Source organism: Notechis scutatus, chromosome Z, assembly GCF_049901735.1.
Source record: "Notechis scutatus isolate UNSWTSFEM ecotype Mainland chromosome Z, rNotScu1.2, whole genome shotgun sequence".
In the NCBI taxonomy this organism is placed as follows: Eukaryota; Metazoa; Chordata; class Lepidosauria; order Squamata; family Elapidae; genus Notechis; species Notechis scutatus.
The window spans coordinates 82,254,130-82,278,240 of record NC_142025.1 but is presented as its reverse complement, the minus strand read 5'-3'; the positions used below and the strand labels follow the sequence as shown (position 1 = coordinate 82,278,240).

The 24,111-nt window shown below is 36.9% G+C and overlaps 1 protein-coding gene across 7 annotated transcripts in view; it reads left to right on the top strand.

Moving 5' to 3' along the window:
• Window positions 1-5,393: 5,393 nt before the first annotated feature.
• TMPRSS11E (transmembrane serine protease 11E) overlaps window positions 5,394-24,111 on the top strand; it is a 41,968-nt gene continuing 23,250 nt past the window's right edge. For 2 of the 7 annotated variants that reach the window (XM_026686522.2, XM_087947659.1), the window contains exons 1-3: window positions 5,394-5,511; window positions 6,848-6,944; window positions 22,971-23,097. The gene's annotated coding sequence lies outside the window, so the exon portion shown is untranslated. Of the gene's footprint in view, window positions 5,512-6,847; window positions 6,945-10,190; window positions 10,445-22,970; window positions 23,220-24,111 lie in introns of those variants that run through there. The other 5 variants (XM_026686520.2, XM_087947658.1, XM_087947660.1 and 2 more) reach the window with 4 other exon arrangements.

The following is a 24,111-nucleotide window of genomic DNA, read 5'->3' as shown; positions in this document are numbered from 1 at the left end:
ACCCAGTTCCAAGGTGGAACAAAGACACTAGAAATAAAGTGGAGGCTGCCTACAAGGAAAGAAGGTCTCAGTTTATTTGATTTCCAGAAACTTCAGTGACAGCAGCATGTTTCCACCCCAGAACCTATAACAATCCATTTGCTGACTCACCACAAAATGGGTGAGTCAGTGAACGGATTGTTATAGGTTCTGGGGTTTGGTGATTGAGATGCCCAGGAGATTGTGCAATGTAGTGAGCATTGTGTCTATTGCTTTCTAATGGTCATGGATAAATCCTATTATGTCCTAAAAGTCCTGCCTTGTCCTTAGAATTTGGGTGGGGGAATGTAAATTCTTAATCCCATCAACTCCAGCCTTCTGTGGGAGCTGTGGCTGAAGCTGTTTTGTTTATGAATAACTGTCTCAGTCTTTCTTAAAGGAATGAAATATCCATCTCTAATGACTTGAGGCTTCAGCTGGAGGCTGTGGCAGGAAGACTGGGGCTGCTTCCTGCCTTTGTTAAGATTTTTCTCTATTTCTCCTTTGGGGAAATATAATATTCTGTCTCTTTTAATTCTGGGGAGTGGGGGTGGGGAGCTTCTCAGACTAGCAAAATTGAAAGGTAAGTTATAATGTTGCCTAGGGTGCTAAATGTTTAAATCTGGCCCTATTCATACTGATACCTATTCATTCAACTCCATTCTAAATCAATTTCTCTTTGCTTTATTACTTACAGTACTTCTTAAATCACTCATTTCCATGGCATTGAACTTATTTTTATGTTTTCCTTGACATATCCAACTCTTCTTTCCATATAAATAAATGAATTAAGGTACACTATTCTACCCCGATATTTAGAATTTTCAACATTCCACACCTTAAAATTGCATAATGAGTGGGTGGACAATCAGACATACAAATTGAAAAAAACAACAAAAATAGAGCATATACTTCCCGTGACCCTTATATTTGCAATTGCATATTTTAAAATTGCTTGATAAAGTTCTCCTTATTTAGTAAACATTCTATCAAGGTATACTCATTCTTACCCTATTTTATCAACACTTGTGCATAACTGCAATTGCTCACTCCATTTACTGTAAAGCACAAGTACTTTAATCTTTGATACATTAATTTTCAAATCTACCCTCCTTGTTGTATTATAAAGATTTTTAACATTTGTGATATATCATTTGTTTTCATCCAACAAGATATTATTTGCATATAAAAGAAGACATACACTCATACTTCCAAACAACATGCATTCAACACCATAAATACATCAAACAATCAAGGGAATACCAAACATCCTTGTCTTGCTTCATATTCAGTGCTGAATCATTCACTAAGCACTCAGTTTATTATCACACATCCTTTACTTCCATCATAAACTGTTCTTATTGCATTCAGCAATCAAATATTATTCATGCAAAGCAGTTCATAATTTAAGTTTATTCATTCAACATATATTTTCTCTAAAGCAACAAATGCATAATAATGTTCTTCCTTGTATTAATATAGTGCTCTCTAATTTCAGAAAGGCAAAAATACCCCAACTTCTGGCATAAACCTACACTGCTTCTCCTTCATTGTACTTATTATTTCTTGTACCCTTTTCAGTCAGATATCAGCCAAACAATTTCCCAGAGACATCCAACAACATAATCCCCTTCTAGGTTTGCATTCAATCTTGCTACCTTTCCCTTCTTAAATGGGAATAATAATAACATTCTTCCAATTATCAAATACAACTACAAAGACAATCTTAGCATGCACATTAAGTCAACTGGACAATCCTCATGTACAAACACAACCATATATAGAATAGAATAGAATTCTTTATTCGCCAAGTGTGATTGGACACACAAGGAATTGGTCTTTGTGCAAATGCTTTCAGTGTACATAAAAGAAAAGATACATTTGTCAAGAGTCAAGAATCATAAGGTACAGCACTTAATAATAGTCATAGGGTACAATAAGCAATCAAATCATACTATTAAACAGTCAATATAAATTGTAAGGATTCAAGCAACAAAGTTACAGTCATACAGTCACAAGTGGTAGGGGATGGGCGATAAAGAGTGGTGAGAAGATTAATACTAATGCAGACTTTATAAATAGTGTTGAAGGAATTATTTGTTTAGCAGAATGATGGCGTTCGGGAAAAAACTGTCCTTGGGTCTAGTTGTTCTGATGTGCAATGCTCTATAGCATCATTTTGAGGGTAGGAATTGAAACAGTTTATGTCCGGGATGTGAGGAGTCTGTAAATATTTTCACAGCCAACTTTTTGACTTGTGCAGTGTACAGGAAGGTTGGTAGTAATTGTTTTTTCTGCAGTCCTAATTACGCTCTGGAGCCTGGGTCTGTCTTGTTGGGTTGCAGTACCAAACCAAACAGTTATAGAGGTGCAGATGACAGACTCAATAATTCCTCTATAGAACTGTATCAGCAGCTCCTTGGGCAGTTTGACTTTTTTTTCCATTAACAGTTATATTATTGTTATTTTTTATCATTCTGTTAGCATCCCTGCCTCCTTTTTCATCATTTTTTTTGGACATCAACATTTATAGCATGTGCTTCAGTCACATTCTTTAATATGTTGCTATCATTTCGATACTAAGCTTTAAAATAGCCATTCCAACATTCCCTCATTCCAGTTCTGCACCAGCTTCAAACCCCCACTTTTATTCTTAATTCTGTTAATTTCTTTGAAGGATCCTTTAGCTCTCCTTACTAATTCCCAAAACAAAATTTTATTTCTGCCAAAATTGCCTCTTTCAGTTGTATTATTTCTTATTCTCTTTGATTACATTCTTTGCAAATATCCTTCTTTTGACATATTATACATAATTTTTATCTAGTTATTTTTCTTTCTTTCAACTTTTCTCATCCAATATATTGTAATACTTTTCAATTTACTCCAAAAAACTTATATTTATGTCCACTTCCCATTCGTTCCATTAAGATTAATCTGTCTTCTGATATCTTCTAATAGGGATTTCTTAATTTTCCTATAATTATTCTATTTTTATTCTAGATTTCTTCTTTTTTTCAGTGCCCCCTTTCCCCAATCTTTTTAAAATTTATTTTTATTGTTTTTAAATTAATGATAAAAAAGGGGGGGAAAGTCCAAACACAATGATAAAATTACATATACTGTTAAAAGGAAAAACACATAGAAAGTACGTTTATTTTTTTTTAAGTGGAAAAAGAGTATGATATTCCACTTTAGCAATGAATAATTACAATTCTATATATAGTTATCTAGTGAAATTATTATTCAAATACATATGTTTCTAATACAGAACAACAATGTTTTTAATCTACTCTATTTTCTAAAAATTGGTTCTGTATTTCATTATATTTTGTATTCCATACAAAATGTACGTCTACAGCAGTATTTCTTCAGCAATTTTCAGGTGTGTGTACTTCAACTACTAAAATTCCCTAGTCAGCATGGTTGGGTAAACTTCTGTTTGGGGAGTAGCTGGTTGACTGTAAATGGGTGGCAGGGGAATTCTGGGAATTGAAGTCCACACATCTTAAAGTTGCTGAGGTGGGGAAACATTGATCTATTTGGTAATTCACTCATAGATGGCAAGTGCAATTAGGTCTTTAACTGATTTGTGTGAAAGAGACAATAATATCTTTCCAATGGTGCAAAATTAGTCTTTTGGCCACAATAAGGCACATAACATCCATTCACATTATCCAGTTGCCAAAATTGAGAGAATATTACCATCTGAAAAAAATTCTTTTGTTGCACAATTATATTTATATATAGGTAGTCCTCAACTGACAAGCACAATGAGCCCAAAATTTCTGTTGCTAAATGAAGCAGTTGTTAAATGAATGTTGCCCCATTTTATGACATAACAAAGTCTAGTAAACTGTAAATATTATTTTTTGCTGTGTTTTTTTTTCTGTATAAGTTGAGGTCTATTGACACACTCAAGTTCTTTAAACTTGGTAGAGAAGTTAAAACACTCTCCCATCGTCTAGGCAATATAGGAACCTCTAATTCTTTATTCCACTTGTTTCTTAGAATCTGCATATTTATAACAAATAGCTATAAAAACTAATAGGTAGTCCTCAACTTACAACAGTTCATTTAGTGACTGTTCAAAGTGACAATGGCTCTGAAAAAAAGACTTATGACCATTTTTCACACTTATGACCATTTCCGCTTCCCCATGGTCACATGATCAAAATTCAGACCTTTGGCAACTGGCTCTTATTTATGACAATTTCAGGGTCCTAGGGTCCTGTGACCCCCTTTTACAAACTTCTGACAAGTAACATCAGTGGGTAGCCAGATTCACTTAACAACCATGTCAACAACTACAGTGACTCACTTTACAACTACAGCAAGAAAGGTCATAAAATGGGGCAAAACTCACTTGACAAATGTTTCACTTAACAGAAATATTGGGCTCAGTTGTAGTTGAGGAGTATCTGTAGTAAGGTGTTTTTTTTCAGTTTTAAGAAATTTAATAAGTTGTTCTAGAATCTCAGGTCTCTCAAAAGCTGAGAATGATCAATTTGTTAACAAATGTTGTACTGTAAATATTGCCATTACATCTGATAGTTACCTCCTAACACAGCATACATTAAAAATTATCTTAAATTCAGACGCCAGGTTGATTCTTAACACTTCCTCCCAGATGGTTTGTCCTGCATTCATATCCTCTCATTACCTTTGCATTCTTAATTATTTCATTTTTCTCAATATTTCATCATAAAATGTCAAAAGAACCACACCTTTAGAATGATATTCATTACTTAGTAAAATCAATGTACTTATGTTTACACAATGTACAGTATTCTAAAGGAACATATTTCCCCCCCAAAGCAAATCCTCTAATATCACCATTCCCTTTGTCAAGGGGTTTGGGAGGCTATCCCGAAATAGCCTCTTGTCTTGCTCCTACGCATTCATTCCACTGAACAAAATCACATTTGCATTCATTTAAAATGTTGCACAATTTCTCAAGTTCTTTAAACAATATTTAATGGAGTGTGATATGCAAGCATTAATAATGCATGGACTCTATGCAGACAAAAGAGCCTGTATGCTACCAGTCCATACTTTCTGTCACACACTTTAGTTCCTTCATTTATAATTAAGAATCAGACTACCTTTGTTCATCCATATACCCTTCCTCTTTCTCCTAGTTTCAGAAAGTACATTTATTTTTCTTTCTTTCATTTAATTTCTTCCCTGTTACTCTTGCTTGCATGCCAAGTTGCAACTTTCCCTATGGAAAATGTGAACATCACTAGCTCAGATATTGAACTCTGCTGCCCATCGTGGCTTTGGTCATTAGAGACTTTCCAAATGAGATAGAGAATGTATAAACTAAGTACCCAACCTTAGTTACACTTTTACTGCTGCAACATTTCCTGCTAATAGTAACTGCAGTATTGATAGGTTGGACACATTCTGGCCAACATGCCACAGTGTAAGCTAGAGCCAATTTCATTGTATGTATGCCCATGAAGCCAGGATATCAAATCTAGAAATCATCTTGTAAGTCAAAATATCAAGACACTACGGTATATATACTATTGTGGACTGATAGACACTCAGGAGGAAGGATGGATAAGTTTCTATCACTATTTCAGGGGCGGGAGGGAGGTTTTTTCATGACTTGTTTCTTGATTGCAATATGGGTGGGGCCAAGTCATTCATATGGCCTTACCCATTTTTCCAAAGAGATTATGGATTTTAAATGTGTAATGTCTATTTAATTTCCATGTATTTCTCACCTCACAGTTGGCAAACAACTGTGTTGTTTTTATAATCATGATCATATAAGGCTGTGAGGTTCATTAAAAAAACTGCTGCAGAATTCTATGCTGTTGGGGTGAATGCTAATAGAACATTCAAAGTAATTATGAAACTAATCTAGAAGGGGAAGTTACTTATTTTCGTATTATATCAGCTATATATTTTGCTGAAATACCAAATTCTTTTCAGGTCGATATGCTTTCTACCTCCTCATTAAAATCTGCCAATGACAAAAAATTAAACAAGGAATGAAATAAGTACTGTAAATTTAAAGCTTTTCAGTTAAGTGCCAATTATATAGTCAACAACCACTCATCAAGGATTGCATTTATAATATATTTAATACATATAATCTATAAGGCTTATATTGCTCAATTTTTTTTGTCATATAATTGAAAATTTATTCAATGGAATTGGAGAATTTAAAGTAATCTCATTTTGGAAGGCTGTTACATATGCTTATATAACAACGCATTTTTTAAAACAATGGTTGATCAAAGAAACTGCAATGGACTGATTGGGGTATAATAGTAAACTATTTTCACACATTCTTCTGAACTAAATACCAACAATACTTTTTCATTGCTGTTAATCTTTAATAAATGTCAGCTCATGCAAAAACATGCTGTTGCGGCAACTCCAGATAAATTTTCAATGGACACCATATATGACTTGTTCTTCTGATATACAACCCACAAATATATTAGTTTACATAAATGTCTGTCATTTTTAATAGCAGCCTCATATCAAATGCCTTGTCTTGCTCTGCCAAATTCTTTTTCATTTAATCATAAACAGAAGGTTTATTCTTCCTTGCAAAAATTTTCACTGTTCTTTTGATTTATTTTTATAGTACTTACCTTGCTGAAATTGTGTTGCAAGGACCAATTAATTATTGCTTGTAAAGTCACAGAAATTCTTGGATGAATGTATTATGAATGAAGAGCATAAGGCACTGTTAGGGTTATGATTCCTCCCTTGAAATCATACTACATAATGAAACTTTTGTCACCAGGACTCGTCCAACTTGTTTTTATTTATCTCATTGGTGGCTTCTTTTTTTAACCTAATACAGCTCATAAAAAATCTAGTCCTTGCAGTGATGCCACACTACCTACTGTGAACACAGCCCAGCACAGGAGGAGCAGCTCAGCTACAGCTGGCACCAACAGGTAAGAGCTCCTTTTTCAAAAGGCAAGACAAGAAGCTGCCACCGAAGCAATAGGCATTGTATCATTTGGCTTCCATGCCACACTTCCTAGATGTGGCAGACTATCTTCCCCAGCTGGCTTTGGCTTTCTGGTCAGTTTTGACCAAAAGGCGGGTTTTTCTCCTTTTCCACTTGTTGATTCTGGGAGGCAGCTGGAAGAGCAAGGACTATTGCCCCAAGCAGCTCAATTAACCTCCCTTGAGAAATATCCAGGGGACATTATTACTGTTTTTTCTCAGGGTGCATTTGACCAGAAATATGGGAAAGTGACTGCAGAATGAGAACTTAATGCCTCATTTTCTCTCCATAGATTTTTAGACTGGAGTTGAGAGCGAGAGAAAAAACAAGACAGTTTAACTTTTCTCCCGCTTGGAAATCTGTTTCATTAAATTAAGTGCAAACAAGCTTAGGAAAATTTTTGCTTTTCATTAAATAGAAGACATAATCCTCTGCAGAGATTTTTTTGGGTTTAAGTCAGTTTTTTCCCCTTCTCCCTTCCTCTTTATATTTTAATAGTGCAAACATTGTTGTACAGGGTGACTGGATTTGGATCTGAACACACTCATCATTTTTCATTTGTAAACTTGTTGTATTTTCCCACTTCTACTTTTTCTCATAACTGAAAATTAATGAAGGAGCTAATTAATTAACTATTAATTGTTACCATTTTGTTTTTATTGGTACTTCTAGGGTCTGTTTTTCTTTTTTCTTTTAAAAGATGAAATAGTTGTTTGTGACAATTTACATCTTGAGACGAAACTATAAGGGGACTATTTATTTGGGAGATTTACAGCGGGCTTTCAGTAACATGTCCTGGGAAATTTACAAAAAAGTAGGCTACTTGTCTATAAGCCTTTGAAAACTATTTGGGTTACATGATATCCTGAAGATGTTCCACACTTGCTGCTATTGTGCTGCCACTATTGAACAGTGATTGCATTGTATTTGTTTGTATTATGTTGGAAAGTCTGAAGATGAGTTTTCTGTAAGCTCTGAAAAGAGAAGTTTTCAATGAAAACTTGAAAGGAAAACAAGAAATCTGGATGATGGGTGTTGAAAACAGCATAGTAAACTAGATACAGACTTTGGGCATTAATGCAAGGAAGGCAGTTAGTTAACAATTGCTGTTTGTTTCAGAAGTCTTCTGACAAGGAAGGTTGTTTATTACAGGAATAACACATTCCAAAGCTTAAATACTTTGTTTCTCAGTAAAACAAACAAACAAAAAACACCTCACACTCACACACACACACACACACACACACACAATGAATTCAATTTCTTCTGAGTTGGGGAGCTTGCCCTTTGAATAGCCTATTTTGAAGGAGAATAGCCTATATCTTGGAGATAGGGAAGGAATGAAGGGGTTTCCAGAAAAGGTTACATTATCTCTCCAAATAACCTGCCTTGATTTTTTTTTTAATTATAAGAAGAAAGCCCCAACTTTTTTTCAATATTATGTTGCTGTACCTACCTTGAAGATTTTGTTGCTCTTCTTACCTAAATAGCTGACACCTAGTAGGGGAGGCACACACTCCCCAAAAGTATGGATTGGGGTAGGACATAAAGTAAACCTGATATCAATTCATTTTCATTTAATTAAACTTAAAATTATAATTTCACCCTTTCACCTGGATGGTGCTGGATACCAGAGCATCCCCCATTTAAGCCATAATCTTCTACCTGGAGAAGACATTGAGAATAGACACTGTTCTGTATAGCTGACAAGTTTATTTTAAAAATTTTCTTCTCTGGAAAAAAGAACGTTTTTCACCAAACTGCAAATGTTAAAAAAGCAGAAAGAAATTTCACCAGTTCTGTTTGCTTCAATATATAGAATCTCCTTACAGTAGATAAGCTTCTTTTATGAATCAATATCTGGACCAGGATTGCTCTCTTTTCTATTCTAATCTCGGTATCCTATTTGATTTACAAGAAATGTCCTCAGGATTAGGGTTGTAGAATCCCACCAAAAATTTACCATTTGTCAAAATGTCTTAGCCTTTCTTCCAGCAATTCATGCATTTTGAAAGAGCACACCTACCCTTCTGTATGTGAGCCTATTGGTTGAGTTTAATCCCTGTTTACCACTTATCTGGTGAAATGAACAGAGGCTACTTCTTCCACCTCTGCATCAGCCATCTAAGTAAATTTCTTCTAGAAAATACCCCGGCCTGAGCTACTGCTAGATAAATGTTGCTTTCAAAATAGTGCTGAAGTAAGACTAGCAAACTTGTTGGATGATGTGTGCCCAACAGAAGTTCTTAAAATCATTTTTTAAAAGTGTGCATTGCTTCTTTTTAAAATTGATATTTATAATGAGGAAATTTAAAAAGGTATTAGAAGAAGATACATTACAATGAACTGAACAAGTATTTTTATGAAGAGTTTAGGTTTCCTTTAATGTTGATTAGCAAAGCAGAGGGAACTGATTATTAAGACCTCTCTGATTTCTATTTTGGCATCTGTGCTTCCTTTTTATTCAACTGCATTCTTGCTTTTCTACTTCTGTAAATTAAAAAGTAGCAGAATGGAACCTAGAAACAGTGCAGATGAATTAAAAGGGGGAACAAACAGCTATATTTATGTGACTTGTACTAAATCACAAAATAGTGTCTATGTAAAAAAGTAGTTTTATGTTGCTTTGTAATATCAGATTTATAAGTGATTAAAATTAAGGCTCAATATAAACAGATAGCTGTTTTGTCCTCCCAATTCTTTATTTTTTAAGTTGAATTTATTTATGAAAATATTTATATGTTATTTATATTATTTATATATTATTATATGTCAGTGGAGACTTTTACTTCCACAATTTTAGTCTAACTATGTATGATAGATGGTATCTATAAAGGGTAATGTGGTGGACTACAGGAAACATCAATTTCATAGGAAGGAGAGAGAGTGCATTTCAATGGGGTGTGTGAAGAAGTGAGGCAAGAGACAAAACAGCCTAGTGCTGGATCAAGAGACAGAGAAAGAGTTAGGAAAACCACTCCCTAGAATCTCCTAGGATATATTCCTTAGGGAGAGAATAGTACTGGTTTAATCTAGAAAGATTCCCCCATATCTATCTACCTCTGTCTATCTATCTGTCTGTCTGTCTGTCTGTCTGTCTGTCTGTCTGTCTGTCTGTCTGTCTATCTATCTGTCTATCTATCTATCATCTATGAGGAAATAAAGACCTAAACTTTGGCTTTTGTTCTAGGTCATTTTTTGGCTGGGCCTGACACTCAACTGGCTCACAACTACTGGAATTGTTCCAGCTGTTTGGATGGCATCAGCTAAGAAAAACTGATACCCAATACATTTTTTTTTAAAAAAAGTGAAGGCCTTAACAAGTTTACTTCTTCAGATGTCCTAGATTAATGTATAGAAATTGGAGTAATACAGAAAGGGCCAGCATAGGTGACCTACTTTCTACTGATTTTCAAACTCTTATATTGGCAGGCAAATACACGGGTTATTATTTAAATTCTTAAAAGAGTTATACTTAAAGTGGATTTGTGCTGCCCTCAAAAAATGGGTTCATAGGACCAGTCCTACAATTAGCAACAATATGGTGGCAACCCAAGCAATGGTAACAGATTGGAACTTTACCACACTTACTTTACTCCTTATCCTCCACACTGCCATCTAAGAAGCCTATGGAGATACTTACAATGACCTCCTTTTGAATGTCCTTGGCTTTGAGAAGCTTCTATGCTCAGGCTAATATGTCTTTTGGAAAACACTGCATATTTTTTTCCCTGCTTCTATATTTGGGAAGCAACCTGTGCAATTTTTTGGAACTGTCAATTGGCAATGTCAACTCCAATAATTAATTCAGAGCAAGATACTGTGAGTGAATTATCTCATTCCACATGTCAAATGTAATCTCTGAGAAGTCCCAAGCATCTTATCTATTTAGACCTGAAAAAGAAAAATCAAATGTTAAAGCACTAAATGTTTCAATAGAAGCTGTTTAGAGCTTATTTGTATTTATGGGAGAGGATTTATTCATATGGAGAGAATAACTAATCCTTTTCTATCCAAAGCTATGAAAAAAATCAGCCTTTTTTAAAAAACACACACACTCACATCTCAGCCTCTAATAGGTTCAATGCAGTTCAATTGCCAGTGGGTGTGCATTTTACAGATAACAGATAATCTTTAATTAAAGAGTTTATTAAGATTATGGTATTGATGTTATTATAAAACTTTCATTATAGTATTTTGTTTTTAATATTTAAATCTATTGCTTAACTATGTATTTAATTGTTTTAGATGTATTATTCAGTTAGAATGTACCAAGCAAAATCGGATTGGGTATTTTAAAGATTAATTTGATTAATTTAGTGGGGAGATAGAAAGGCATCATACTCTGATTAGTGATTTCAGGAGAAATTTCTTTCTTTTTAAAAGGAATGAGACAAAGGTATAATAGAGAATGGACAAAAGATATAAATATAATGACTCAAATTAAGATGATTAATTAAGATAGAATCAAGAAGAGTGAAATATGTGGAGAAGTTAATATAGAAGACTTAGAATGGTAAATAAAATAAGTAATGATATGTAAGATGAGCCTGAATATAATTGAAGTCCATGAAAAGAGAGATACCTGGGTCCAAGTTACTTTCCAAAAAGATCTTTTTTATGTTTTGTGTGTTGTGTGATTATGTTGGTTTTTTTTGGGGGAAATTAATAAAACCTTGTAGAAATATAGAATGAGAATAATGGTAACTAAATCAGAAAGAAGTAGATGAAATAATAATAATAAAATTGAATAAGAGTAAAGAGAAATAAAGGGAAATTGGATAAGAGGTTTTTGGTATGTTTATATGGAAATGGTTTAAAACAGAATTATAGTTTATCTGACTTGTTAAATTTATAATGGAAAAAGGTTTAAACATGTAATGGATAATAATGACTTGTGTGTTTTGAAAATTAATAAAACTTGTTTAAAAAAAAAAAAAACTTTATCTAAAAATACCGATTTGGCTATCTCCAATGGAAGCGATAGTACACCCTAATAATTTGGATATAACTAAAATGATTAAGTACGAAAATTTATTAGACCCACAAGGAAAACTGAAAACCCGACAAGAATTACAAGAGCGAGGATTTAAAATTGATCAGTGGGTGTACCTTCAAATTCATAGTAGATATAAACAAGATATTAAGGAATTTGGAATCTACAATAAATTACAGACTTTAGACAAAATTCTATTAGGACCGAGCAAAAAATATATATCTAAATTTTACAAACATTTATTAGAAACTGAACTAGAACAAGAAATTGTCAAAGGAAATATGATTGCGTGGAGCAGAAACGTGGACGGAGCATTACTCTAGCAGAATGGGAAAGGATCTGGAACAGGAACATTAAGATCACGAAATCAGCAGCTTATAAAGAAAACATATAAAATGTTTTATAGATGGCACCTGCCCCCTTCGAGATTGGCAAGATGCACCCCAACACGAGCCCCAATTGTTGGAAATGCCAAAGCATAGAAGGTACCTTCTTCCATTTGTGGTGGTCGTGCAAGGAAACCCAGAAGTACTGGCAAAAAATTAGGCGCTGGCTAGAGGAAATAACCAAGGAACAAATAGAGTACAAACCAGAGTCCTTCCTTCTAGGAATTTTCGATAAACAAATACCCAAAAAATCGAAGTATATTGTAATTCATATCTTAACCGCAGCCAGACTGGCATTTGCCCAGTGCTGGAAATTATCTTCCATTCCCACTGAACATATGGTTATTCAGAAAATTTTACAATGCGCGAAATGGACAAACTAACCCAAGCACTAAAAAATAAAGAATCCTCATCCTATTACAACAATTGGAATCCTTTGTATAATTGGCTAAACCAAAGATAGATCACCTCTAGGAAAATTATGGCCGAGGGCCTCCGAAGCAGAGATAAAGAAAAGCACCGCCGATGATACTGTTGAAGAAAAAAGGATCTTACAGACAGTCACAAAATATGGTTTTATTTTAACTGTTTTCCCTACTCTATCCTTCCCCTCCCTTACTCTTCCCTTTCCCCTCTCTTAGGCTTTCCTCTCTCTCCCTCTTGGCCTATGCCAAGGCCTATTTGTCTTTTTGTTGTACATAATTTGTAGTTATGTTGTTCTTTTAAAGGTAAAACTAATAAAGTATTTTTCCAAAAAAAAAAAAAAAAAAAGTGACTTATGACCATTTTTCACACTTACGACTGTTGCAGCATCCCCACAGTCATGAAAGGCCAGGCGAGGAGATGCGTGCCTCGATGTGAGTGATATTGAGTTGGCCATGCCCAGCCAATAACATGACCACCAAGTCATGCCCACCAAGTCATGCCCACCAACTAAGCCACACCCACAGAACCAGTTGTTAAAAAATTTGAATCCCTCCCCTGCACATATGTATATACGTATGTATGTATCTGAGCTGGACATAGGCCATCTTTTACCTTTTTTAATTGTTTCAGTTCTATTGAGTCCAACTCTAATGATCCAGTAAAGTTAGTAAAATGCAAGTAAAAATTCTTAACTTAGTGGATTGTACTAAACAGTCATTTCTCATCCACATCATCACAGTTAAAGATACTCCTAAGAATAAGTAGCAAGCCAGATAGGACTGGAATTGTTTTGTGTGGGAAACAATGTCCTTGGTGTAATTAAGAGAGCTGAGAATTCTACTTTATTTCTCTTAAAAGATGAAGTAAAATGGGCTGGCTTGAATCCATTTTAGATTTTACACTAATTGCATTTTTCATGTAGATGCCATGGGGTTTGTTTGGTTTTTTCTTTTCAAAATCTCCAACGGAAGAATATTTCTTTCTTTGTATTTTTGTAGCAAACCTTGTGAGATTGCCTGGCAGGTAAAAACTTGCCCAGAGCCACCCCCTAAGCACACAAATGAGCAATTCTAAATCCACATCTTGCTTTTCTGAACTTAACATAAAACTACTCTGTGCTATTTGGCTTGGCACTGTAACAATAAAGGATTGGTGGAAAAGGAAAAATAAATTTCCTCTTTGCTCATGTAAGTGAGTATGCTTTAGTCTGTTGATAAATACACAGTCCGAGTTCTTCTCTTTTGCCACATCTAGGTGCTCTGCAAATTTAACCTTTGTTGTCATTTTAAACCCTGAAATAGTCACAGATTGAGAATGAAAATGAATTATGGTTGAAGCTTTTTATTTTTAATTGCATCTAAAATTGACTTGGATTCAAGGATGGAACTTGAAAAGTTCTTTTTCTTTTTTTATAAAAAATCATTATGACTAGTTTGAAAACACAGAATTCCACTGAATACACCACACTTAAATTTTTGTACAAAAAAACTGGATTCTGAGTAGAAAAGTAACAAATGTCCTTTTCACTTACAGTTTTCATTTTAGCCTCTAAAAACAATTTTATAAAACTGCATGTAATATATAGTTAACAAGTAGTGTGATAGATCTTAATGGAATTTAGTTTTATTCAACATGAAATTGCAGATAAGTTATTTGGAAGTATAAGATTGCCCAAAAATGAAGTTGGAATCTGACTAACCAGAACATGGAAATTTTAAAGGTCTGATTAAAAAGACATGTTTTCTATGCATATCAGAGAATGGATCTCATTTTTTAAAAAACCACTCCTGGTTCTTTTTATTTCAGCTTAGTTTCAATTTAGGGCAGTAAGGGAAATATTTTGTTCCTGCTTTTTGTTGGACAACTGGGAGATTGAATGATCTATTGCATATCACTCAGAAATTACCCGTAGAGTGAAGCATATATTCTGTGAATTGCAAATTTAGAGAAAGGTTATAGCAACATGCTTCCCTGAATTCAGCTATGGGGCCCCTCCTAATAGTTAAGATCATATCTTTATGATATAGTACATATATTATCTTATTCTCAGCTCATGGCTGAGGTTGACTAACTTGGGATCTTTCTGCTCTAGTGTGAAAATACTGTTCTATCTTCCGTCTACTTGCTCTATGTTCCATATATGGTCTTTCTGTTGATGAGTTGGAAGGACAGTGATTTGCCCAGCTTCTCTTGTCACTTTAGATAGAATTGCAATGAGGATGGTGCAGGAAGTCTCTATTTTCCCCAAAGAACTGGTTTTTTAATGTTTGTTTTAATTTTAATCTTCTTTAGTACTTTATGACTAACTTGAACAAACTGATATTAGTGTACTTTGCGGTGTTCAGGGATGAAACCAAGGCAAGTTAAAACAAATTTCTGGATGTGTCTGTGGCTCAGTGGCTAAGATACTGAGTTTGTCAATCAGAAAGGTCAGCAGTTCGGCAGTTCAAATCCCTAGCACTGCATAACAGAGTGAACTCCCATTACTTGTCCCAGCTTCTGCCAATCTAGCAGTTCGAAAGCATGTAAAAATGCAAGTAGAAAAATAGGAACCACTTTGTTGGGAAGGTAAACCTGAGCTTTCTAGCCTTGGGTTGACCTTTTCTCCTAATTGCTTTTGGAATATGCACCCAAGCATTACTTCTAAAAACCCTTGAATGTGTCAATGGCTTTCTCCTATATAACACTGCATATGGAGTACTATTAATAGAAGAACTCCTCAGCTTATTGCTTAAATAATTAGCAGTCAACATGGCTTTTCCCCAATATGACCTGTTCAGACCAGAATCTTCCAGCAGTGAGTCTTTCATTGTCTGAAAGACACCATTCGGCCTCTCAGTTATACCATTCTCAGTTGCTGTGTTCGGATTTGTGCATCTGTGTTTTATTCCTAACTATCCCAACCACTCTTGAAAACTTGCTAACATGAATTCTGAACCTCTGTCAGTTTGCAGCTGACATACTTGTTGTTTATATCTCCTTTCCACAAAGCTTACCCATTGCTTAAATTTCTATAGCACTATTTTACTCTTCAGTAAATAACAGAACCCAAACCTGCTGTAGTCATTTACAATGACCAGAGCATACTTTGCTCCTCCAAAACTAGCTTGCATTGGCCCCACCAAATCTGCATGTACCAGCTCTAGAGCTCTTGTTGTTTGCCTTGTGCTACTCTTGCTTACAGGAAATACCTTTGATTATTCATATACTGCAAGCCCAAGTATGCCTTTACACCCTTTTAGCTTTGTACCATTTGCAAACTGTTGCATCCTTTGCAAAATTCTGAAGCTGGCATGGCCAAGCTTTCTATGCAAGAGATGAACACATGAATCATGTTATGCCACATTTCCAAACGTTTGGTCATATTGAACCTTTTGTTCCTGCAACACATAAAGAATATCCTGCTTTATACCCTGTGCACATACATTCCCATTTCTCTTTATGAGACACTTCCTGTTTACAAATGTGGTCTCAAACCCTTTTTGGTCTAGACTAGAAATATTCAGTAAATTATGCTCCATTTCAGGCACACATAATATGTTACTAAACTTTTCATTCAGACATAGAATCACCATACTGCCTTTTCCAGTGACTTTAGCCTTCTGGCCATTTGCCAATGCCACTGAATCACCTCCAGTTGGATCCATTCTGAAAAACAATTTAGAATTATTAACAATTTTTTGACTAGCCCCACTGTCTATTAACCATTTGTCTCTGCTATTACAGTAGCTAACTTTTGCAACAGCAGCCTTTCCATCAGTTGTCTTTCTTCCTTGCAAACAGTCTTTCTTCAAATGATTTTTATCACCATATATGAAACACCACCTTTTTGTCTTCTTTTCTGCTTCTTTCTTTGTAAAAAAAAAAACTTTGCTGGGCTGTAATCTGTTTTCTGTTCTTACTCTAGTCTTTGTAGACATCCTGTCTCTACTCCTTGGGCCCCCACCTCCATTTCTTGTGGCTTTTTCTAAAATGGCACTTGTTTTCTTCTGAAATCAAACAGGCTTTTAGAGCTTCCATTCGTAAGCCTTGTTCTGGTTTGCACTCAAAAACTTGCTGAAACAATGTCCCACGTTCCGTTCCATCAAGACTGTTTAATACCAATAGCACCCTCTGAGATTCAGGAATCTTTATTCCATGCTGTTCCAACTCAATAAATACAGTTTGCATTCACAGCAAATGCTGCTCCACACTCTCTTGTGGTAGCAACCAAATTCTGTATAATTGTCTTGATAATTGCACAATATTGCATGCTGATGCACTCATGCACACTTCTCAATTTCAGCCAAACCTCATTTGCAGTCTTTAAATCAGCTATATTCAAAAATTGTTCATCTTCTAAAGTTAAGATGAAGTAGTCCAGTGCCTTATCATGCTGCCTTTGATCTGCTGCTGCTAATGGTGCCTGGGGTGGATTAACAACAATATCCCAGAGCTCCTCAGCCTTGAGGAAGCATTCAAATTTTGCAGCCCAAACAATATAATTCTTCTGTCCCAATCGAGGCAGAAAGCTCTCCTGGAAATCAACAGCCATCCTGCAAGCTTTCTCAGCCTTGTTCTCTTTTACTATAACACAGGCAGTCCTTCACCTTAATTACAGTTCAGTTTTACTGTTGCTCTGGTGTGTTTTGGGCCCATAACCTGTCAGAGTTTGCAGCAATCCAACCAGCACACAAGTAAATAATTCAGCAGGTTTCTTCTTTATATACAATAATACACTGCTCAAAAAAATAAAGAGAACACTTAAACAACACAATGTAACTCCAAGTCAATCACACTTTTGTGAAATCAAACTGTCCACTTAGGTAGCAACACTGATTGACAATCAATTTCACATGCTGTTGTGCAAATGGAATAGACAACAGGTGGAAAGCAAAGGCAGGTAGCAAGACATCCCCAATAAAGGAGTGGTTCTGCAGGTGGTGACCACAGACCACTTCTCAGTTCCTATGCTTTCTGGCTGATGGTTTGGTCACTTTTGAATGTGGGCGGTGCTTTCACTTTAGTGGTAGCATGAGACGGAGTCTACAACCCACACAAGTGGCTCAGGTAGTGCAGCTCATCCAGGATGGCACATCAATGCAAGCTGTGGCAAGAAGGTTTGCTGTGTCTGTCAGCATAGTGTCCAGAGCATGGAGGTGCTACCAGGAGACAGGCCAGTACATCAGGAGACATGGAGGCCATAGGAGGGCAACAACCCAGCATCAGGACCACTGCCTCCACCTTTGTGCAAGGAGGGACAGGAGGAGCACTACCAGAGTCCTGCAAAATGACCTCCAGTGGGCCACAAATGTGCATGTGGCTGCTCAAACGGTCAGAAACAGACTCCATGAGGGTGGTATGAGGGCCCGACGTCCACAGGTGGGGGTTGTGCTTACAGCCCAACACCGTGCAGGACATTTGGCATTTGCCAGAGAACACCAAGATTGGCAAATTCGCCACTGGCGCCCTGTGCTCTTCACAGATGAAAGCAGGTTCACACTGAGCACATGTGACAGATGTGACAGGGTCTGGAGACACCATGGAGAACGTTCTGCTGCCTGCAACATCCTCCAGCATGACCGGTTTGGCAGTGGGTCAGTAATGGTGTGGGGTGGCATTTCTTTAGGGGGCCGCACAGCCCTCCACGTGCTCGCCAGAGGTAGCCTGACTGCCATTAGGTACCAAGATGAGATCCTCAGACCCCTTGTGAGACCATATGCTGGTGCGGTTGGCCCTGGGTTCCTCCTAATGCAAGACAATGCTAGACCTCATGTGGCTGGAGTGTGTCAGCAGTTCCTGCAAGATGAAGGCATTGATGCTATGGACTGGCCCACCCATTCCCCAGACCTGAATTCAATTGAGCACATCTGGGACATCATGTCTTGTTGCATCCACCAATGCCACATTGCACCACAGACTGTCCAGGAGTTGGGGGATGCTTTAGTCCAGGTGTGGGAGGAGATCCCTCAGGAGACCATCCGCCACCTCATCAGGAGCATGCCCAGGCGTTGTAGGGAGGTCATACAGGCACGTGGAGGCCACACACACTACTGAGCCTCATTTTGACTTGTTTTAAGGACATTACATCAAAGTTGGATCAGCCTGTAGTGTTTTTTTCCACTTTAATTTTGAGTGTAACTCCAAATCCAGATCTCCATGGGTTGCTAAATTTGATTTCCATTTATAATTTTTGTGTGATTTTTGTTGTCAGCACATTCAACTATGTAATGAACAAAGTATTTAATAATATTTCATTCATTCAGATCTAGGATGTCTTATTTTTGTGTTCCCTTTATTTTTTTGAGAAGTGTATATAGTATGATATACTATACTATATCCAGAAGTATCCAATTAATAATCACAGAAGCAATAAAAACACAGAAGCAAGATATTACAGAGGCACTCATACTGTATACACTGTATATATATATACAGATCAGATAAGCCATGCCCAGGCTCCGAGCTGTCTGGGTCATCAAACAGACAGCTGACCTATTACCATGTCTGTTCCAATTTATGAACCTTATACACTGACAAAATCCTTGGCATAGAAAAGAGAGTAAATGTCTGGCATTGTTCAGGTCAGCCATTAAAGTGGGATTTCCCAAGAATCCGCTCAAGAATATTCAAACATTAGATTCTAATGCTACAGGGTCAGCTGAGAACAAGTCTTACTACAAGTGCTTTTTTCCCTGCTTCTTCCAATGTTCTCTTTGTGGTTTGCCTTTACAATCTTTTGAATTTCATAGACTATCTGAAGTAGCACAAAGGGGTAAAGTGTCCATTTTATGACATATGAATAACAGTTTATGGTAGTATAGATTATCTTTTTTAGCAAGTAAGTGGAAGGAGTATGCAGACTACAGATAATACAGTGACTTAAACACATTCATTTGCTGTCACCTGATCAATTTCATAATTGAGGATTTGAAATTGGTTATTTCTGGTTTTTAAGGGATCCTGAAGGCTCAGCTGTTAAAGATGCTGAGCTTGTCAGCTGGAAAGCTGACAGCCCAGGTTTGAAACCTGAGTCCCATGCAACAGGGTGTGTTATCATTACTTGCCTCAGCTCCTGCCCATCTAGCAGTTTAAAAGCATGCAAACATGAGTAGATAAATTACCACCTCGGTGGGAAGTTAACGTTCTGTGCATCTCAGCATATAGTCAAGCTGGCCAATGGAAATATCTTCGGACAATGACTTCCTCAGCTAAGAAATGGAGATGAGTACTTCCTCTAGAGTTTGTTTGTTTGTTTGTTTATAAATTTTATTGGCTGCCCATCTTACTATAGTGTAACTTTAACTTAGATGTAACACTTACCGCTACATCTAAGTTAAAACATAAAAAGTTAAAATCAAACATTAAAACCAGACACATAGGGAGGATGAGGCCAGTAGGTTGGGGATCTGGGATCTGTTATTACTCAATCAACCACCACAGTTGCACTATTCCTCTGCTGGGGTCTGAAGCTGACAGGCAAAGCCATGTCTTTAGGCCCTTATAAAAAGGAGGCAAGATGTTCCCGAGGGGAGGAGCAACAGCAGAGAAGGCCCTCTCCTGGATCCTGCCAGCCAGAATAATCAGGCTGACAGGAACCGCAGCATGCATCCTCTACCTGCACGAGTGGTATATGGGCCAATCCCAGTGGGTGAGACAGGCCCTCAAGTAACCTGGACCCATCCATGAAGGGCTTTAAAGGTGATCACCAACATCTTGAATTGCACCCAGAAGCAGATTGGTAAAGAGTGTAGCTCGCAGAGCGGTGGTGATACAGGGGCTATTCTTGGGGTCCCCCAAACTGCTTGTGCTGCCACTCTCTGCACCATCTGTATAGCTTCCAGGTGTCTTCAAGGGTAGCCTCCTGTAGAGCACATTACAATAATCCAGCCATGAGATGACTAGGGGCTGAACAACTGAGTTGGAAATGATTTATTTCTGGTTTTATCCCAATATCATAGTGATTATGTGCCATTGCAACGTCATAGACAAATTTCCTCCATGACAATCTGTTTCTAACATTAAGGCCTTCCAATAGTGCGCTGATCACTACTGCATTTAAATCCACCCACTTGCTTCTGACTATTTTCTTCTTCGCTTTCCTTCCACCCTTCTCAGCATTACAGCCTTCTCCAGATTGCTGAGACTTTGCATAGCAGATCCAAAGTGGAATAATTTGAGTATTGGCATTTGTGCCTCAAGTGAGAATTCTGGGTTGAACTCCACAATACCCTTAAGCACCTGATGAATTATTGCCTATTTTTAAAAATTGGAAATATGAGCCACTAGAACCAGTAATGGGAACAATTTTATGAAACTGCTCCTTCTTCGTGACTTGGTGCAGTGGTGGAATTCAATTTTTTTTTTACTACCGGTTCTGTGGGCGTGGCTTGATGGGCATGACTAGAGAAGGATACTGTAAAATCTCCAGTCAGAGGTGGTGTTTTCTGGTTCTCCAAACTACTCAAAATTTCCGCTACCGGTTCTCCAAGACTGGTCAGAACCTGCAGAATAACACCTCTGACTAGGTGGTGTAAAGAGTTACGATTTTTGCCCACCTTAATATATAATTTAATAATGCAATAAAGCTGCTAGTTGGTGACATTCTGATCTTCAATTTACTACTGTGCAGCCAAGGCTAAAAGATAAAAGGAGTTCTGCGTACGATTTTGAATTAGAGAAGATACTTGAATTAGTCTTATTGTTCTGCCTTTAAAAATGCAGTATGCTGTTTCACTGGGGATGTATATATTCTATATTTACATTCAGGGTCAAGAAAATATATTATGTGACTCATAAACATTTTGCAAAACAAACCACTTTGCTTAATTTATCACCTTTTCCATCTCTGCATAATTTGTTTTGTTTATAATTATCAAGAGAAGAGTTGAGTTTTGCAGTATAGTGAAGCACTAGAGAAGTTCTTCAGCTGCTGGATTGGCTCTGTGATGATGAGTGTATTCTCAGGATCTGCTTTCCCCAGTGGCGGGATTCAAATTTTTTTACTACCAGTTCTGTAAGTGTGGCTTGGTGGGTGTGGCAGGGAAAGGATACTGTAAAATTTCCATTCCCTCCCCACTCCTGGGGGAAGGTTACTGCAAAATCCCATTCCCTCCCCACCCCACTAACCTGCTTTCCAGCTCCATTCTTCTGTGCAGAGCAACAAAAGAAAACCTAGCTGATCAGCTGCGACTTGGGAGGCAGAGAATAGATGGGTGTGGGGCCAGTCAAAGGTGGTATTTGCTGGTTCTCTGAACTACTCAAAATTTCTGCTACCGGTTTTCCAGAAACACTGAATACTACCTTTGACTTTCCCCCTAGTAATTGCAGCTCCAGGATGGAGGAAAGCCTCAAATCCCGGAGCAAGCTTTACAGGCTGCCTGAAAAATTTCCTACACTCAAGCACAGATTCTCCGTTGGACCCTTGAGAAAAAAATATTTTTCTTCTCAGCCAGGTCTTGTGCCCTTTTGAGGCCAAGTGCTTGTATTTCTGCAAAGTACCCCATCCTTGAACAATCTGACTTTTTCAGTATTTTCTATCAACAACAGCAGCTGGTTCACTGATAACATGAGGAATTCAGCCCCATGCTATTACTCCGATTTCCTGCTTCCCTGGCATGGTTTAAGGCAGGGGTGTGTCAGGCTTGCATTGTAATGGCGTCATCATGTGACGTACCATGACTTTTTTTTCCTCTTTGTTAAACTAGGCATGGGTATGGCCAGTGTATGATACATCCGGCCCAGGGGATGTGAGTATGACATCTCTGCTGTAAGGCAGTGTAAAGTTAGTTTGGTTTGTATGGAAAGAACTAATCAGGAATGGATTTAGCCATTTAGCAGCGTGAACAGTGTGATGACCTGTATGGATGATGCAGTCATGAGAATTATTCAGCTGTCATTACTACACTGTCTGTCCTGCTTCTGAATTTGTGCATGGTTGTCTGTTCTGCCATCTTCAGAACTTCATCTTCCTAAACATCTCAGAGCCACTCAATCTTTAAAGTACAGTATATTGAAATAACATGTCGCTTATTTATATTACACTTTGACCATATTTTCCTTACTGCTGTTCAGCAAGTAATTTTAAGCCATGATCCTTGCTAACAAATAGGGAATGATTTTATATTGTAAAATTTGCCTTATTTTGATATTCATTCCTGAAATGCTTCTTGTGTTTCTCCAGATCTGGCAAAACTCCCTGAACTAGGCATGAGATACAAATCTTGAGCTGCAAGCTCTCTTGATTTGGCTTCAGGGAGGAGTAACACAGAGTGACAGCTCAGCATATTGCATCACATCTTTTGTATCAGGTATTATCAAGACCTTGAAGTGATGTCAACTCTAAAAGTAATTTCTCACTGAAGACACGAATGCCACCAGTTGTCAATTCTATCCAGTAGGTGGTTCTACACAGGGTAATTGTTTGGACTTGGTGAGTGGTTAAACGGAAAAATTGGACATAGCTAGAATTTCCTTTGGAATTTTGAACATAGCTATAGGACATTTTCAAGGGGGGAAGGTAGAATGGAATATGACAGGAGATAGTAGTAGATAAGAGATAGAAAAGCAAACTGAATTTGCTGCTGAAATATTGTTCTGCCCTGCTGTTAAAGTGATGGGATCATTTGCAATAGGGCATAGAACATCAGAGTTGAAAGGAACCTTGTAGTTCTTCTAGTCCAACCCCCTAGAAAAGCAGGAGACCCTATATAATTTCAGACAAGGCTATCTAGACTCTTGTTAAAAGACTCCAGTGATGGAGCATCCACAATTTCTGAAAGAAAGTTGTTTCATTAGTTTATTGCTTTCACTGTCACCCTCTTTGGTTTAGACTGTTTCTTCCTTAGTCAGTTTCCATCCATTGCTTTTTGTTTTGTCTTCTAATTAACATCGTTATAGAATTAGTCTAAATCAAGATTCTCTAATCTACTGTTTATATTCTGCCATAAGCAAGAGTGATATGTAATTGAAGTTGTTGGAAGATAAGAAAACATATTAGCTGGAGAAATTTGTGATGGTGCTCTTTTCCCTATTTATGTCATCTTCAGAGATCTCTGCAGTGGAGGTCAAAAAGGTGCAAATAAGAAAAAAAGTGTTGCACTAATGGCAATTCATTTCCTTTTGTTCATGTGTACAAATGTGTGGTGTGAAGGCTTTGTTTTGAAGGTACAGTGCTACTTTTACCATTTTGTTGAAAGCATTGGATTCTGTCAATGCCTCTGGACATCTTCTTTATTTTTGAAAACAAATCTTAAAACTTTGCTGGAAGAGAAAAAGAAACAATTGAACATTTAACTAAATTAAAGGGAAAAAATCTTTCACTG